General features: G+C 41.7%; 1 long non-coding RNA gene and 1 pseudogene across 1 annotated transcript; one reads left to right on the forward strand and one right to left on the reverse strand.

Annotated features, from left to right (window-relative positions):
- Window positions 1–227: 227 nt before the first annotated feature.
- Window positions 228–10,520, forward strand: LOC132079177 (uncharacterized). Its single transcript, XR_009419358.1, has 3 exons — window positions 228–294; window positions 2,054–2,210; window positions 10,189–10,520. It is a non-coding gene; the product is annotated as an uncharacterized LOC132079177 (long non-coding RNA).
- Window positions 10,521–15,459: 4,939 nt separating this feature from the next.
- LOC132079238 (peptidyl-prolyl cis-trans isomerase-like 4) lies at window positions 15,460–16,710 on the reverse strand (annotated as a pseudogene).
- Window positions 16,711–17,092: the final 382 nt, after the last annotated feature.

Consider the following 17,092-nt stretch of genomic DNA (forward strand, 5'->3'; position numbering starts at 1 on the left):
AAGCTTGTTCTGCTTTGAAGGACAAGAATAAAAGCAGCCAGGAGGTGTAGAGTGTAGGGGGATAGAATATAAAGATAGTATAGAAAGTAAACTTACCCCTAAAAAGTTGCAGCTGGGCCAATTATTAAAGATGAGGAGCAGGCCTGACTTTAACAGGCCACAGCTGTAGCCAATAAGAAGAGTGCTATAAAAGATTGGGGTGGCTGGTTGAGGGGAATCTTGAGTCAGTTGGTTGCTTTGTGAAGAAGGAAGAGTCAGTGCTCTGAGGAGGTGCCCGCGAGAAACATTGAGGAGGTATGGAACTCTTGCAATAAGGAAACAACAATATGGAACCTTTGCAATATAATGACAACAGAAGGGGTTTTCTCCTGAAAAATAAAAAGAGAAAAAAGGTCTGGGGAGTACACAAGAGAGTGAGGGGTCTGGGGAGAGGAGAGTCAGGTCATTGTAAATGGGGGATGTGCTTCTGGGCAGAGTGGTCAGAGTCACACCTGGAGAGAGGCAAAACATTTCTATGAAAGCTAATGACACTATTGACAGTTACTAAATGTATTTCAGCATAGGACTTGATGTGAATACAGCTGAAATGACCAGCTGGTGCATTTATAATCCCTGAACCTTTTGGGTTTATCCTCTTCCAAACTCTAGTGATTTCCCTTCTCTGAATTGTTTTTTCTTTGCAATCTCTATCTCACTCTGGGGTTCTCTATTCAAAGCATAAAATGAAAGTGGAAAAAAGGAAACTGAACCATTTCACAAGAAATTTATTGCAGATAGCAATTTAGTAGACTTATTATCCCAGTGTGAGGAAAATATAGTAGAATCCTAAGAAAACCAACACAATAGAAATGCAGTGAATATACCCAGGGATTGAATAGACAATTTCATAATTTCTCAGTTCAGGTTAATAAAGATCGTAATTCATTTTGCTCTAACAGAATGTATTAAGTAAATGTTAAGTGCTAATTAGTATCCTGCTATTGAAAAAGCAAGAAATATATCACAAGAGATAAGTTCAAACTGGTAGAAATTGTTAAATTTCTGGGTAATTGGGAATGGTATAATGAAGGTCTTGGCAGAAGCTTCAGTTGCAAAAAGGTTAAAAATGCTCGGAAGAATTTTTTAAGCAAGTCTAGTTACAAAATACATCCAGTGCTGAGAGAAAGATGGAGAAAAGATGGTTTTACATTTTCAATATATATTTTAAGAATGCAGCAAACAGACATGAAAGGCAGTTTCATCACTGCCAGTGCTATTAACACAGCTTTCTTGATTGCAGCAGTTTAATGTGTGCTGTTTCCTGATGGCTCCCTCCCTATATCCCCACTAAACCCTTGTTTTGAAATGCAAAGACACTCCTGTAAGTGGAGTCAGCAGAGCTGGTCCAAACCAGTGAAAAGAGAGTGATTTTGTTGGACATAGTCTGAGGCTATGAAATCAATAACACTTCAGACAGTGCGTTTAGATATATGCTTATCTCTGTGGTATATCTCAGGTTTTGGCTCAATGGGAGGGATTTCTGCCATGGATGTGCAGGTCATGCAGGAAACTCTGGTGTCCTGAAGTGGATTGTGTTTGTCAGGTATCTTTGACAGCCTAAACTCCCCCCCATTGCAGAAGCAGTAATTCTTATTTAGCAGGTGAAGGGGGGATCAGTAGTGCATCAATTTATTCTTAAAGGACACAATTCACAGAATCATAGAATGGGTTGGTTTGAAACAGATTTTAAAATAAGCTCATTTCAGAGAATCATAGTATGGTTTGGTCTGAAAGGGATCTTGAAATAAGCTCATTCCACCCCCTGCCATGGACAGGGACAGCTTCCACTGTCCCTGCTCCAGCCCCAGTGTCCAGCCTGGCCTTGGGCACTGCCAGGGATGCAGGGGCAGCCCCAGCTGCTCTGGGCACCCTGTGCCAGGGCCTACCCACCCTAACAGGGGACAATTCCTCATTGCCAAGATCCCAGCTAGCCCTGCCCTCTGGCACTGGCAGCCATTCCCTGGCTCCTGTCCCTCCAGCCCTTGGCAATTGTCTCTCTCCATCTTTCCTGCAGCTCCTGCAGGCCCTGCAAGGCCACCCTGAGCTCAGCCAAAGCTTCTCCTGTGCAGGTGAGCAATGGCAGCTGTGCCAGCCTTTCCTCCCAGCAGAGCTGCTCCATCCCTCTGATCACCATTTCAAGTTGCCATCCATGGAATAGCAATTATGAACTGGTATGTGCTTTTAAATTTACCTTTTACTTTGGGAGTTTCTACTTAGCAAAGTAAAATCTTCATTTCTAGTTCTCCAGCTCCTCTGCCAATGTTCCATGTTCATGTCATCACTGCCCTAAACCCTTTCCTGTCACTTATTCTGACTTATAGCCCAAAAACTTGGAGGTCTGATGCTTCCTGAGGGGTACCTCCTGCAAATCTAATTTCAGGCTTCTGGTGAACAAGGGACTGTTCCTGCTTCTGTTCCTTCAAGGATTTCACTTTAGTGCTTGACAGGCTACATCCATGCAATTGTTTGCTTAAACTTGGTTTCACTGACCTTTTTCTGCCTGTAGATGGTCTGGGGAGTATTGAAGAGATAAGTTAGTGACAAAGAAAGCAAACTGCAGGAGTGCAATTTGATGTCTCATAAAACTGACAAAGTAGGCAAAAAGTGGATGCTCTTCCTCAGCTCATTATTAAAAAAAAAAAAAGATGACCTTAATCCTTCTTCTGTCTAGAAGAAAAATGTGTTCTTATAGTTAGTTATGTTAACTACTTGCCAGAGTCACTTTGTACCATCCAAAGACCTTGTAAACCTTTTCTAAACTGAGCTATTGAAATACACTTTGAGATAGACTTCCTGTAATGGATTTGTATTTGTACTGCTGATGCATTCAAGGGAAGTTATTGAGTCCTTCTGTGCCTCTTTACCCATTCACTCAAATGGTGCCACTGAAAGGGTTTTCCAGGGCTAATGCTGTGTTTTCTGTGAATAAGTTTTTATCAACTCATTAAAATTGCTTTTTATGTAAAGAGTGCTCCTCTTTGGGGGATGAGATTTTATAAAGTCTTCTGCTTGAGAACAGCAGGGAGAAAAATTAAGACCATTTAACAATGCACCAGATTTGGCTCTTTTCTGCAAAATTAAGCATTTCAGCAATGAGGAAAACTTGAACCAAATCAGGTGCTTCAGCATGTGAGATGGGATTCTGTATGTAACACAAATGTGGGGAAACTTACTGTTGTTGCTGTGCTGCTGCAGAATTAAGGATCTCATTTTAATTGAGTTTCTATGTAATGATGACTTCAACAGTAATTTACTAACTTTAATTAAAATACTTTCCAGCTAATCTTTGGACATTATCCCTTTAATTATAAAAGGCATCTGTTATATTAATAGCCTTGGAGACTGCCTTATTTGCTTTAAAATGTAGGTGCATGTACAATTAAACTTTTGCCATGTTTCACTGTGTTCTGGGCAGGATCAGTGACCATTATGCATTACAAGGTTTACAGAGCTGTGATAACGAAGCAAATTTGTGCTGAAAACCTGTACTTCAAGGGAGTATTAAAGCTCATTAATTTCATTAGCTGAATGTATCTTTTTCAACATAATTTTAAAGAAATCTTGCAACCCATGTGAGAATACCCTGGCACTGCAGAATGGACCAATTTGTTTAATAGCTCTGACTTCATGGCAAATAAACATTTTCACATGATTAGTCTAATAGTGTGCTAAGATGGGATTTTCTTTCAAAGTTTGGCATTTTCTCTTTTGCATATTTCTTAACGGCATTCAGCAGTGACATGTTATATTCCACATCATTAGGAACCAGTAGAATCTCAAGAAATGATATTGCTTGGTACAGAACAAATGAAGCTCAGAGTTGCACAGAGCAGGCTGGAGCAAAGCTGTAATCTAGGAAGGGAGGACAAATCAAACTGATGGCTGAGGAGCCTGGAGTTGGCTGCTTTCAGCTCAGCTCTTGTGCTGCTCCTGCAGCTCTTTCAAGCTTCAGTTGTTGCATTTACCATAAATATGAATCGAGAAGCTTCAGTCTTGTGGAACTGCTGTTCTAGTCTAACATCTTTCTTCTTAGCTCTTGTGTTTCCTGAAGTAGAAGACCACAGCTCTTTACACATATATATATATATTTTTTTTTTTCCAGTAGCAGGGAAGGATGCACGGCATGGAGGAAAGAAGGCAAAGCTGGTTTTTTTTGCAGAGTGTTGGTTGAAGAGAGCATGAAGGTGCACAGTCATAGAACAGGGGACATTGAGGGTGTCAGAGGAGTTTGTGATCAGGGAGGGGAATTTCAGGACTGGGCAAGGATGGCCTGAGGTGTCTCTGCCTCCGTTCAGTGTGAGGTGATGCAAACAGGACCCAGAGTCCTTGGAGGGAGAAGGAGCCGCCCTTCCCCTCTTGGGGTGGGCACAGGACAGGGTCACTCATACCTCTTTGGGTCAGCTCCAAGTACCTTCCTGAGCATTGTTTTGGGAGACCTTCTACGAGGCACCCACTCAAAAGATAAATTTGCCTTTTTCTAATGAACCCATTTCCACACTGGTACAATGGAAATCCTAGAATGCAAGGCTAGAAGGGACTTCAAGGATCATCTGGTCCAACCTTTCCTGGCAAAAGTTGCTTTGTGTTTTTGAGGGTGCTGTTTTCTGTGCTATGGGGTGGCTCTGTCCAGCTGCCACACTGGGGGGATAACAGAGCTGACTCCTCTTGAAGGCTGTCTCCAGATTTAGTTGGGTGTCTGTTAGGCTTTGGTTTATCTTCTCAAGAGTGTTGTGTCAACAATGAAAGGTGGTTCTCTAAAGCATGAGGTTGTGGCTCAGGAAGGAGCAGCAGCCCAGGCTCCAACACTGGGTTCAGCATCCCACTGAAGGTGCTGGGATTGTCAGGAAGCTGAGAAAAGATGTCAGAATTTAACCTGAGTCAGTCTCCTAGAGATTGTACAGCCTCAGCCACTTAAGCAGTTCTGCTGCTTCACTGTTATTCCAAGAAATACTTGTTTTACTAAAATAACCTTCTATTGGTGATATTAAGTGCTGCAATTAAGGACTGAAAGTGTCTAAATATCCTTCCTTTGACAATGCACTATTACATAAATATTTTCCATTTTCTCTTTAGTGCAAGTGAGATCTAAATGTTTGGTGCTCTAAATTTAAAAAAATCTCTATAACCCAGCTGTGTAGCTGAATGTACTTATTAGAAATTGTTGCCTTCATATCTTTCACATCTTAATTGTTTATTTACATTAAGAACTAAAACCAAAGAAACCTCTCCTGTTAAAGTCATGACAGATTAGCCTGAAAGAGATGAATCTTGCAGTGATAATATAGTCCAAATAAGAAGTGCTTTGCTGTGAGCTGAAGAACTCTATCTACTCAGTTACTAAAAATGTACTCCCCACAAATAAACACAACTCTTTACTTTTAGACAAATCCCATATTTGTTTCTGTATTTGAGGAAGTGATTTAAATAACTTGATCATTATAATGATCATAATTCATCCTAAGATTGGTTTAGCTAATATTAACTCTAAGCCTCCTTCTGTAGCTGTTGTTCATCTGGAGTAAGACCCTTCTGTACTGAATTCTGTCTGAATTCTGGTTCAGTTTCTGACAGATCATTCTCCCTGCTGGCTCTGAGGTTTGGTACTTTGGATTCCCAGAGATGTCTCTTTCTTTTCTGCGTAGTCACTATTCTTTCTCCGTAGGCAGAGGATACAAAAAGTTCAGGAGAGCTTAAAAGTTTCAACTGCTTCTAAAACAGGGTAAAAATTTGGTTTTCAATTATGAAAAATAAGCTTAAGCATGATCCCATATTTAATTCTATCAAATAATGGCAGTATATTTTCTCATAAAAATTATAGAACTGTTATTGCTTTTATCTCAAGAGGACAACTGAAGGAGTTAAGATAGGGAAATTGCAGCCCATATTATTTTCCTTAGTGTTAATTATTTCCAATCTCTCTGCATTAATTCCACATACAGCAGAGCACAAGTTATGGAAAGGACAGACATCTTGACACATGGCGTGAGGAGCAGCCAAAACTGAGATGAGTGAGGAAAGCCTTCATCCTGAACTACACTGGCAACTCCTGGTGCTCACCCACAAGATTATTCTGAAATTTTGGTTCTTTCCTTAATGGGTATCTTGTGACCCCAAGGGATTGTGTAAATTTTGTATCCTGGCTGAGAAGGGTTTGCGTTCCAACACCTTTTCCCTGAACTGCATTGTTTACCTGCTTTTGGTTGGAATGTAGGTGTGGTTGGGGTTTTTTCCCTTCTTTTCCAGATTTGTCTGCTGTAAACTACAACACAGCCAGGAGAAACCCTCAACCAGAAAGCAATTGTTGTTAATTAGTATCACACTGCCTTAAAGAAGAGTTGTTGAGTCTTTTAATTTTGCATAGTTGATTTTATTTTAATGTCCCTGCAGACTGCTTTCTCCATGAAGTTTAATGATGTTAATGATAGTGAAGTCATTTGCAATTACTGTGATACAACTTTGGTTAAGACAAGCTAAAAGGAGAATTGAACTAGAAACTGGTGATCCTCTCCTTATTCAGTATTTGCTTTTATTAACTAATTTAGTTGCAGGGTATTTATGAATGACTTGGGGTAGTAAGTTTGGATGTTTACCTAAAATTAATCAATCACCTGAAGTTTCTGACACAGACAATATTTCTTAGTGGTAAAACTGTGGGCCAGGCTCTCTGTTTCAGTTAACTTGATTTGACCTCACTAGAGTCCATTAGTTCTGCTGCTTCAAAGTAAGTGACTTCAAGTCCCATTATCTTCCATGGAAATATTCATCCACGTCCTGATCTGTTTTGAATAGAAACCCACTTGGCAGAAGAAAGATCATGTGCCACCCTCTCCCTCATGTTTTCTTAATTTTGGTTTTGAAGATCATAACACTGCTTCTATTGCAGTATTTCAAAATTTTTGTTATGAATAGTCTATACTTTGAAGGGGGGTAAAGGTGAAAATACAAGGCAGCATATGTTATATTTGCATTTTTTTAATATTCAGACTTTTTCTGGCTACAAAATGAAATGACAGGGTTTCAGCACACTGTGGATATTTGTAGCTGTAATGTTGTCTCCACTTACTGTGATAGAAAACCAGAGAGAAACAGTTCTCTGGAGTTGTTGGAGACAAAAATAGAAGTTTTTTTTCAGTCTAACTGCAAGGTCTTGCTGATGTCCTTACCCATGATTATGCAGTTTCTTCTACAATGCTGATATTAAACTTAGAGTTGTGTGGTATCTCACTAACTTCTAATTGCTGTATCTTTAATGGAGTGTTACTTATTAGGTCTTGCTCTTGATCTTTTCAAAATTATCTGTTTAAACCATCTCAAATGCAGTTCTTTTCAAGACTGAAATAGAAGAGGACAGATTTATCCTATTAATGCTTAACTCTTGCACACTACCTCCAGTTGGTGACACGGCTGATTAAACATCATGCATTATCTAGCGGGAATGACTCCTCACTCTCTCTGAATGTCTTGTTCTCCCTGTCACCACCTCCAACTTGCTGATATGTAGCATTGTGAGGCTGCTTTTTTCCTGCCTTTTTTTAAATTTAAGCCATAGTCTAACCTGAGGTAACAGATAAAGCAGTCTTATTTGTGTAAAAGGGCTCATGCCCTTAGGAATTAAGAAATTCTGACTGTTTCTGATATTTAACTGTGTTCTATGATAGTCATCCTGCCTTTAGGATTTCGGTTTTGTAAAAATCAAATATGTAGTAGATATTTTTATATCAGACTTAGCTGAATAATCATTCATTGCTTCAAAAATCATAGAATCATGGAATCATAGGGGGATTTGGGTTGGAAGGATCCTTAAAATCATCAAGTTTTATTCCCCTACCTTATGCAGGGACACCTTCCACTATCCCAGGCTACTCCAAACCCCATCTAACCTGGCCTTGGACATTTTTCAAGTATGGAGCAGCCACAGAGCCCTTCCTGTGAATTTGGTGTGATCTGGCCTGGAGCAAGGGGTTCATAGAAAGGCCCATTTGTTCAACAGCTGTCTGAATAAAGTATGGAATTTATATTAACTTTTTTTCAGCCTGCCTATATCTTCACTTGAAAATCTTTCTGGTTCTTGCAGCCTTGGCAAGGTTAAAGGCACTGCTTCATGTCTCTTTAAAAAACAAAAATGGGACAAATTTCTTTTGAGTTCCAATGTTACAGAGTTTTGAACAAACTGCATTGATATGTTTCTAATTTAGAACTCTGGGTTTTGATAAGCAATTTTGCAGTGGTGTTTAATACAAAAAAAACCAAAACCTTTTCTTTTGTCACTGGGGGCCACGTTGATAATCCATTAGATTATCAAATGGGATCAGCTGGAAAACGCAGCACTGCTGTGTTCTGCTGCAGGTATATGTGGGATGGAAGCCTAAAGCAGAAAAAACAAATGCTGGATACTCAAGAAACAGGTCATAGCATGGGAAATGAGAAAGGGACACTGGACACTTAAAATTAGGTGGGCTTTTAGGAGAAATAAACTCAGAAGCTAAAGGCCCTTGATTAAAAACAAGAAGCGTGAAGAGATTTCAAGATTATTCCAAGACAAATACCTCTTGAATATCCTCTGACAATGCTATATGGTGCTTTTCCTTTGAATTAGCTTCCTGATCCAACCACTTTTTCCTTCCAAAGGTCCAGCAAGGCATTCTGAAATCATTTGCACTCAACTATTCTGAGTTGTATAAATATTTGATGACATGAACTCCTGTGGGTGCTGCAATAATTATACAAATTGTAATGCTAATCCGTGGTATCAATAATGCCTTTGGAGAAAATAGCATTATATACTTCAGTCCCAGAGAATAATAACAATATTAACGCAGCACTGACACTTGGCAGCACTGCCTCTCCAGCCTGTGTTCACTTGGCAATTGGAATTGCAAAGAAGCAGGGAAAGCAGACATTCCTGGCTGCAGTTCTGCTTCCAGAGTGGCAGAAAGAATTTGGCATTTAATGATATGCAAAGTGTTGTTCCTGTTTTATTGTAGTGTACTATACATGCCTTGGAGCATGACTTAGAGTAATTTAACAACTGGAATAACAGGCATTTGGGAAGAAACTAATTTCATAGGAAGGCAGATCACAGACACTAGGCTTGTTCATTAAAATGTTGCCTTGTCGTGCTTTGTGACGTTGCACTTCAAGCTAGCAAGAGGATGTGGGGGGCAGCATCCCTCAGTTCAGACTGGATGATCCATGTGAGAAAACACCATCATTAGTGGATGTAAACATGGTCCCTAACATTTATAGACCAACATTAAAAATCAAAAGGTTGCATTTTTTCTTAATTTTTCTTTGGCTGTCAGTTTGGACTCCTGCACAGGCTTCTCTATGGCTGCCCTATCCCTGGGAGTGCCTGAGGCCAGGCTGGATGGGCTCTGAGTGATCTGAGCTATTGGAAGGCATCCCTGCACATGGGAATAGGGTGGCCTTTAAGGAGATTCCTTCCAACCCAAATCCTTCTGTGAGATCCCCACAGGGCTGCTGTGGGGAGCACAGCCAGGGAAGAGCTGACGCTTTTCTGCTGGGCACTGTAGGAGTGTTGAGGGGTAGCATGGTCGGGATGGACAGAGATGAGGATCTCTGCAGCCAGGTCGTGGAATTTGGGGCTTATTGCAAAGGGCCTGGGGGCAGGGCCCTCCTGGGAGCTGCCAGCCACAGCTCACAGCAGGACTGAGAGAAGAGAGGGGTAGAGAGGGAAAGAGCGTAAGAGAGGCAAAAGAGCAAAAGCGGAAGAGAGCGAGGTTCCCGTTACAATACCATAAATCTTCTTCTGTGTTGAATATTCTAATTCTCACTAACCAATCTAGTACAAGATACAAATCCTACAGCATTTACATACAGCCTATAAGAATCACTACGTTACCATACTATGTTACATTTTAAACCCTAAAAACTCCTCTTTGGGCCCCTTCAGCCAAGCTGTAGGGTCTGCTCTGACCCTTGGACCTGTCTGCAAGCAGAGGGTGTTGTTCCATCAAAAGGGGATCACCTTCAGCTGGCCATGTAATTATTTTCCCGTTGTTCAGTAACTGAGGTATCTCAAAGCTTGCTTTCATTTCAATCTCACTTATAGTTTCTATATTCTCAAAATCTTTTGCTAGGCAATCATATTTATAAGGCTTTCCTGTTTCATCTTCCCCACAAATGAAGCATCACAGCAGAACCCTGTCTGCTCCTGCAGCTCATGGACAAGAGAGGACATTGCAGCAAGTCCAGGAGAAAGCTACAGCGTGGTTGGGGACTGAGGCACCTGGCATTTAAGGAGAGGCTGAATCACAAATCCCAGGATGGGAGAGGCTGGAGGGGCTGCTCTGGTGGCACCTCCCTGCTCCAGCAGGGCCATCCCAGAGCCCAGGGCACAGCAGTGTGTCCGTGTGGCTCTGCAGTGTCCCCAGGCAGGAGCCTGCACAGCCTCTGTGCCCCATCTGCTCAGGGCTGGGCACTGCCAGGGCAGGAGCTCTGGGCATGGGCAGGGGCGGCTCCTGGGCTCAGGCCCTGCCCGTGGCTCTGGGGCCATGGCTGGGCCTGGAGCAGAGCCTGGGCCTGCTCTGCCCTCTGCACACAGGGACAGACAGGGGGACACAGGGACAGACAGACAGGGACAGACTGGGCTGGGCTCAGGCCCTGCCCGTGGCTCTGGGGCCATGGCTGGGCCTGGAGCAGAGCCTGGGCCTGCTCTGCCCTCTGCACACAGGGACAGACAGGGGGACACAGGGACAGACAGACAGGGACAGACTGGGCTGGGCTCAGGCCCTGCCCGTGGCTCTGGGGCCATGGCTGGGCCTGGAGCAGAGCCTGGGCCTGCTCTGCCCTCCCTGCAGGATGGGCACTGCCAGGTAAATCCCATCTGGCCTTGCGGGTGTCTAACTGGTCATTAACCATTGTTCCCTGGGTTGTGGGGGCTGGAATAAGATTATTTTTAATGTCCCAACCCCAGGGTGTTCTGTTATTCCATGGGGGCTTCACTCATCGCCAAGTTCCAGATCTGGGATCCTGAGCTTTGGTATTAAAGAGTGAGGCAAGCAAAGCATGAAGGAGCTCAGCTTTCCCTCATCCCATAACACTGTCCTTCCCTCTGCATCCAGCAAAGGATGGAGTCTCTCCAGAGCCTTCCTTTTGTTGCCAATGCCTTTATACAAACTTGTGTTCATTGTCTTTACCTGCAGTGGCCAAGTTTAGTTCCAGTTCGGCTTTGGCCCTTTCAGTTTTTTCCCTCCATAACCTCTCAACATTCTTTTAATCTCCCCAAGGTACTTGTCCCTCCTCCAGAGATGATAGACCTTCCTTTCTTTCCTCTGAGCTCCAGCTTGAGTTCTCTATTTAAGGAGTTTTCAGCCCTGCAATTAAAGGCAGTCTTTTTCCTTGACAAAATATATGTTGTGGAGCTCTAAATGATTATGTAAATACCTTTCAGTGAGATGTTTATGTATCGTTACTTAATGAATAGGGTAACCATATAAAAGAGGGGGGAAAATTATTTGGAAAAATCAATACAACCAGCCTTCAATCGTTGGACATTATAATGCCTTGATATGAATATCTTGCTTTAACAAACCCTATATATTTCCTAAATCAAGACTCAAAGTGGTATATTCTCTCCATTTCTGTGTTACTATGAAGATTTCAGGGTGTGTGACGATGTAATAGAATAAATGTAGTAGGAGATGGGTGTTATATCCTATCCTGGATTTTGTGACAGTTGCCATTTTTGGTGAATGTTAATTCAGTTCTATGTGTCACCTCGCCTGAAACATTAGAATTCAATTATCTAATGAAATTCAGAATAGAACATGCCAATGCTCATTGTTTATCATATTCCAGTCAGTTGAATAAAAGAGATCATTTAGGAAATGTTTTAGGTGAAATTATAGATTAGTTTTCTATGTGTTCATGCTAAAAGTTGGGTTCAATTTCAGCTGTGGTGGCCTACAAATTTGGTATTTTAGAAGCTTTTTTCCACTTTAGTTCTTAAATATTCTTGTGTATTATCAAGTGATCCTTTTTGCTGCATTTTTAGCAACTAATCTCTGATCAAAGGAATATAAAAACCTAAACATCAAAAGTGCTTCTTAAGGGTTTACAAATCTCTGCATTCTTCTGTATCACAGAATGTGCTGGCTACTTTGGAGCATTCTACATATTATTTTGGGGGTGGAAGCTTTCAATCACTTAAAGAGTAAGAGATCTACTGGTAGTTTATGTTATTCTATATTGTATTAGCTTTTCCATTTTTTCATCAGTGCCCTCTGGAAGGTAGATGGCAATAAAGACATTGAGTATAATTATAGTAATTCAGACCCAAAAAAAAGGGGAAAAATTGTTAAAAATTTTACTATACTAGAAAAAATTCTAGAAACTTTCAGTTTCTGAAAAAGGAAAGCAGCACAACTGACTGAAAGAATAACAATGGAGCAGAGAAGTCAAATAAACATCATTGCTGAATGCTGGGCATCTCCCTGGTCCTAGCAGTAACTGAACATGTCCATGCAGCAAAATTTTATACGATTTATTTTTAAATAAATCACACAAAGGTCTTTTATATTCATTAGCGCTCCTCTCTTCAGGAGAGTGAGAAAATCTGAACATCCCTAAATGATGGAGCATTTATCAAAGCTGTAGGTGGGAAGGAGCATGGCAGCAGCGTGGGGATGTGTGTTTGTAGGTGTGGCTTGATGGGGTCCTATCACCAATGGTCCATCACCTACCAGTGAGGAAGTGAAGTGTTTGTCAGGACAAAGCCTGGCTAAATCGTAGACTGGTGGAATATCAGAATGGTTGGGTTGGAAGGAACCTTACAGCCCATCCAGTGCCACCCCTGCCATGGCAGGGACACCTCCCACTGTCCCAGGCTGCTCCAGCCCCAGTGCCCAGCCTGGCCTTGGGCACTGCCAGGGATCCAGGGGCAGCCCCAGCTGCTCTGGGCACCCTGTGCCAGGGCCTGCCCACCCTGCCAGGGAACAATTCACACAGAATTCACAGAATCACTGGGTTGGAAGAGACCTTCAAGATCATGGAGTCCAACCCAGCTCCAACTCCTCAACTCAACCCTGGCACCCAGTGCCACATCCAGGCTTTGTTAAACACACCCAGGGATGGTGAGTCCACCACCTCCCTGGGCAGCCATTCCAGAACTTTATCACCCTTTCAATAAAAAACTTTTTTCTAATATCCAACCTATATTTCCCTTGATACAGCTTGAGGCCGTGTCCTCTGGTTCTATCAGTTCCTGGAGAAAGAGACCAATCCCATCCTACTCCAATCACATTTCAGGAAGTGGTAGAGAGTGATAAGGGAGTTGTAGAGTGTGATAAGGATTCCAGTTCCTTCCCAATATCCCTTCTAACCTCGCCCTCTGGCAGTGGGGAGCCATTCCCCCTTGTCCTGGCACTCCATCCTTTGCAAATTGCTTCTGTTCATCTTTCCTGTGGCTCCTTCAGGTAAATCCTAGGGTCAGTTTGTTGTATATGTGCAGCTTTCACTGTTATGATCTCCAACAGATCTCAAAAGATTTTTCAGTCAGCTCTGCTTTCTGAGGTTTTTCAATGAAAATCCCCTAAAATCCTACATTTGCTGCCAAACTCACTGTATTGTGATTATTTCTCATGTTCTTTGCTATGACACTCTGAAAGCATATCTAATCAAAAAGCTACCATGCATGGAAGAGAAAAGAACACCTCTTTCACAAGCCAGGAGATATCTCAAGGTCTGTAGGACCCTCTGATCTCCTCTCCCTTTTGACAAAGTTCAGGTGTGGTCTCTGCACTGATTCCTTTGACTTTTCTGCTCTTTTTAACTCTTTCCTTGCTTGCTTCCCACAGGACACAATCCAGCATGTCATCAGCTCCTGTTATTAACCACTGCTGGTCCTTTCAGATTGTCATAAAATCAGAGTATCCTGAGTTGGAAGGGACCCACAAGCATTATCAAGTACAACTCCTGGCCCTGCACTGCACACCTCATTACTCTTCCTTTCTCACCTAATCTACAGGATTTCCACTTTTTTCCCCCTTCCTGCTAGAGATTCATCCTAGTGTTGTGGTTATTGGGTTTTTAATTTACTCTATATTTGCCAATTTTAAGTTTTGGATGCTTTTTGTTCCCCCTGCTCTCCTGCCGTAGTGACACAAGCATAGGGAAGAGTGAGCTGCACCCCTGGGGGTTTGCAGAGCTTTGATGTTTCTGTGTGTAGGTGGTGGGACAGCTGTGTTTTCTCCACTTGCAGTAACATTTCATTCAGGAGAAACATGGTTTAAACCAAATTGTGACAGGCCATCACTTCACACTCATGGAAAAAAGGAGATAGTAATGATGTCTGGGGAGAGGATCTGCTGCCAAGCCCTTCTGAGGAGGGTTTGTGACCACCTGCCAACAGCTCCTGTGAAGCACAGGGGTCCCACACTGTGTGGGGTGGCCCAGGTGTACAAGGTGCAGATTTTTAGGAGGTCTGTGGTTTCCCCATAATCATCCAAGGTCATGGCATGGAATTCTGCATAAAGTAACTACATGGCTTTTCCCTTCCTGTTGCTCCTGTCCTGGAAAGTGATGTTAAACTCCTCATTGATCTGTGTGGGAGCTCAGCTGGACTAGCTCCAAAATGCTTCTGAAAATCCTCCTGGTTCTCCCCACACTTTGATTTATCCAGTCTATTCTAAAGGGCAATTTCAATCCCTAATGGAAGCCATCAGTATTTTCAAATGAGGCACCTTTTAAAATGTGGAAATAGCTTGGAGAATAATTCCTGGGAAAGTAAATGTTGAGTGTTAGCTTTTTGTTGTTGCTGTGCAGAAAAATACAGTTTTGCTTGGGGTCGATAAGAGATTGAAAAGTGTGGGTAATAATAAAAGCTGAAGTGGGAGTTACTTTAATAATGGGATGTCATGTGTAAGCCTATAAAATAAACAGTAATTATCACATTTGAGAAACGACTCTGTTAGAATTCACATTGCTCTTGACAGCTTCATCTGTACATCAAGCCTTTCTGGAATATGCACTTTCTTGTTCCTAATGAGCAAACAAATGAAACAGGAATTCTTACCCTGATAGAAGGTGTTGATTTCAACAAAACCTAAACAAAAAACTAGATAAAAGAGAGCCAGAGCAGCAGACTGGAGGATTAGTTCTTGCTAACACATTTTGCTTTTACAGAGCAAGATAAAAAACAGAGCTGTGGTTTTATTATTTATGGTTTTCCTCCATCTTTTATATGGCACATGTTGAAGGGAATGGGCTTTATGTATTGCAGCAGAAAATCAGACATTTAAAGAGCACTAGTGGATTCAGAATAAACTTTGTAGATTTTGCAAAGACACGGTAACATCTCTTGATTGTGAATCATAAAGTTGGGTGTTGCAGACAGGTAAAAGAATTATTAAAGAAAGTTAAATTTATTACTTTAGCTCTCATCTGTCTTTTCCTTGCCCTTCATCTGTACTTGTCTTTTTGTCTGCTACATGTGTAATCTCTCTCCTGAGAATGACTGTGGCTCTGTGTCTTTCTTCTCACCCTTGGTGCTCTCCCTGCAGCATTCTTCATGCTTTTGGTCAGAATCCTTAGATGTTTTGGTCCTTTTGTCATCATCTTCATCTTCAGAGTGGTGGTGGTTTTTCTTCTGTTTTTTAGCTAAGTGCAACTGACTTGTGTGAGACTCTTCTACATCCTCATCCAGCACAAGATTGTACTTGGTGTCTCACTTTGGTTTTACCTTTCTTTTCAGAGTAAATTTTGAAGCTTTGTCATGTTCCTTCTCATGGTCCTTGAAATCTTCCTTGGTAGATTTCCTTCCATCCACCTTTTCCCTTCCATTTAATCTTTGCAACAGACTGGCTAAAATCCACATGTATCCATCTGTCATCTACCAGCACATTGTCCATTTTGAGGCAGGCTTTCTCACAGTCTTCCTCCTTTTCAAACTCAATGAAAGCATAGCAAAGAGATTCACCAGTCTTCCAGTCTTAGATCACTTCACAACTTTTAATGGCAACAAATTGTGAAAGTATTATCTCCAGATCTTCACAGGATTCAGTTTCCATACAAACAGCACATTTTCTGGTGGCTTGATGTCTGCCTCCCGTAAGTCTCCCACCATTTCTAGAAGAATGACACAAGTTTTTGTTGCTTTTTCTGTCTGAACTTCTGTCTCATCTGCAGACTGTCCTTTCATGTCATCAATTTCTTCATCTGCTCCTATTCTGCCACTGTTGAGCTGTTCCTTTGTAGGATCTGGTGTACAATCAGGAACACACAATGTGTGGATGTGGATCATCAAAGGGATCATGTAAAATTACTGTATGCTTTATCCTGATATCCTGATATGGGATAAAATCCTTATCTACAAAGGTTTCATTAATTGTCTTCAGTACATCCATGCCTTCTGTCACTTCTCCAAATAATGTATGTACACCATCAGGGTAATCCAGGTTTTCCCCTGTGGTAATGAGGAACCGTGATCCATGCTGATCACTGCCATTATTCACCACTGACACAGTTCCCTTCTTCTTGTGCTTGATTCTGGGCACCTTTCCTGCCTCAAAAAAGCTGGCTTGATCACCATACAGTTGACAAAATATTCCCCTCCATGGCCAGTTCCCATGGGGTTTGTATAATAAAATCCCTCTGTACATTATAAATAAGACAATAATTGTAGTGCTTGACTTTGCAGAGCTTGAGGAAATTCAGACAATGCAGGGGTGCCGGTCCATGTTCAGGTTGCCCACCATGGTCTCCACACAGGCCCAGCCCATGGCTCTCCCCTTCTCCCAAGATTATTTGATTATTATAAATTTTGAGTACTTAACTAAGTCCTATAACCTTGAATTTTATCTGCAGCAGTTCTTTAAAGTTGAGAAATAATTAGCTCATGAGAAAAAATATTACTGCTCAAGCAGAAAAAGTTGATTTAATCATGCACCTGTTTTATTGCCACAGCTCTAGAAATTTATGTATCTAAAAGTAGTTGCAGCAAGTAATCTTTAATCTTTTGTTATACCTGAATCTACATTACATAAACTTATAACAGATTTGTCACAGCCTTTTTAATCCCTCCAGAAAAATAATT

This window comes from Ammospiza nelsoni, chromosome 13, assembly GCF_027579445.1.
Source record: "Ammospiza nelsoni isolate bAmmNel1 chromosome 13, bAmmNel1.pri, whole genome shotgun sequence".
Classification (NCBI taxonomy): domain Eukaryota; kingdom Metazoa; phylum Chordata; class Aves; order Passeriformes; family Passerellidae; genus Ammospiza; species Ammospiza nelsoni.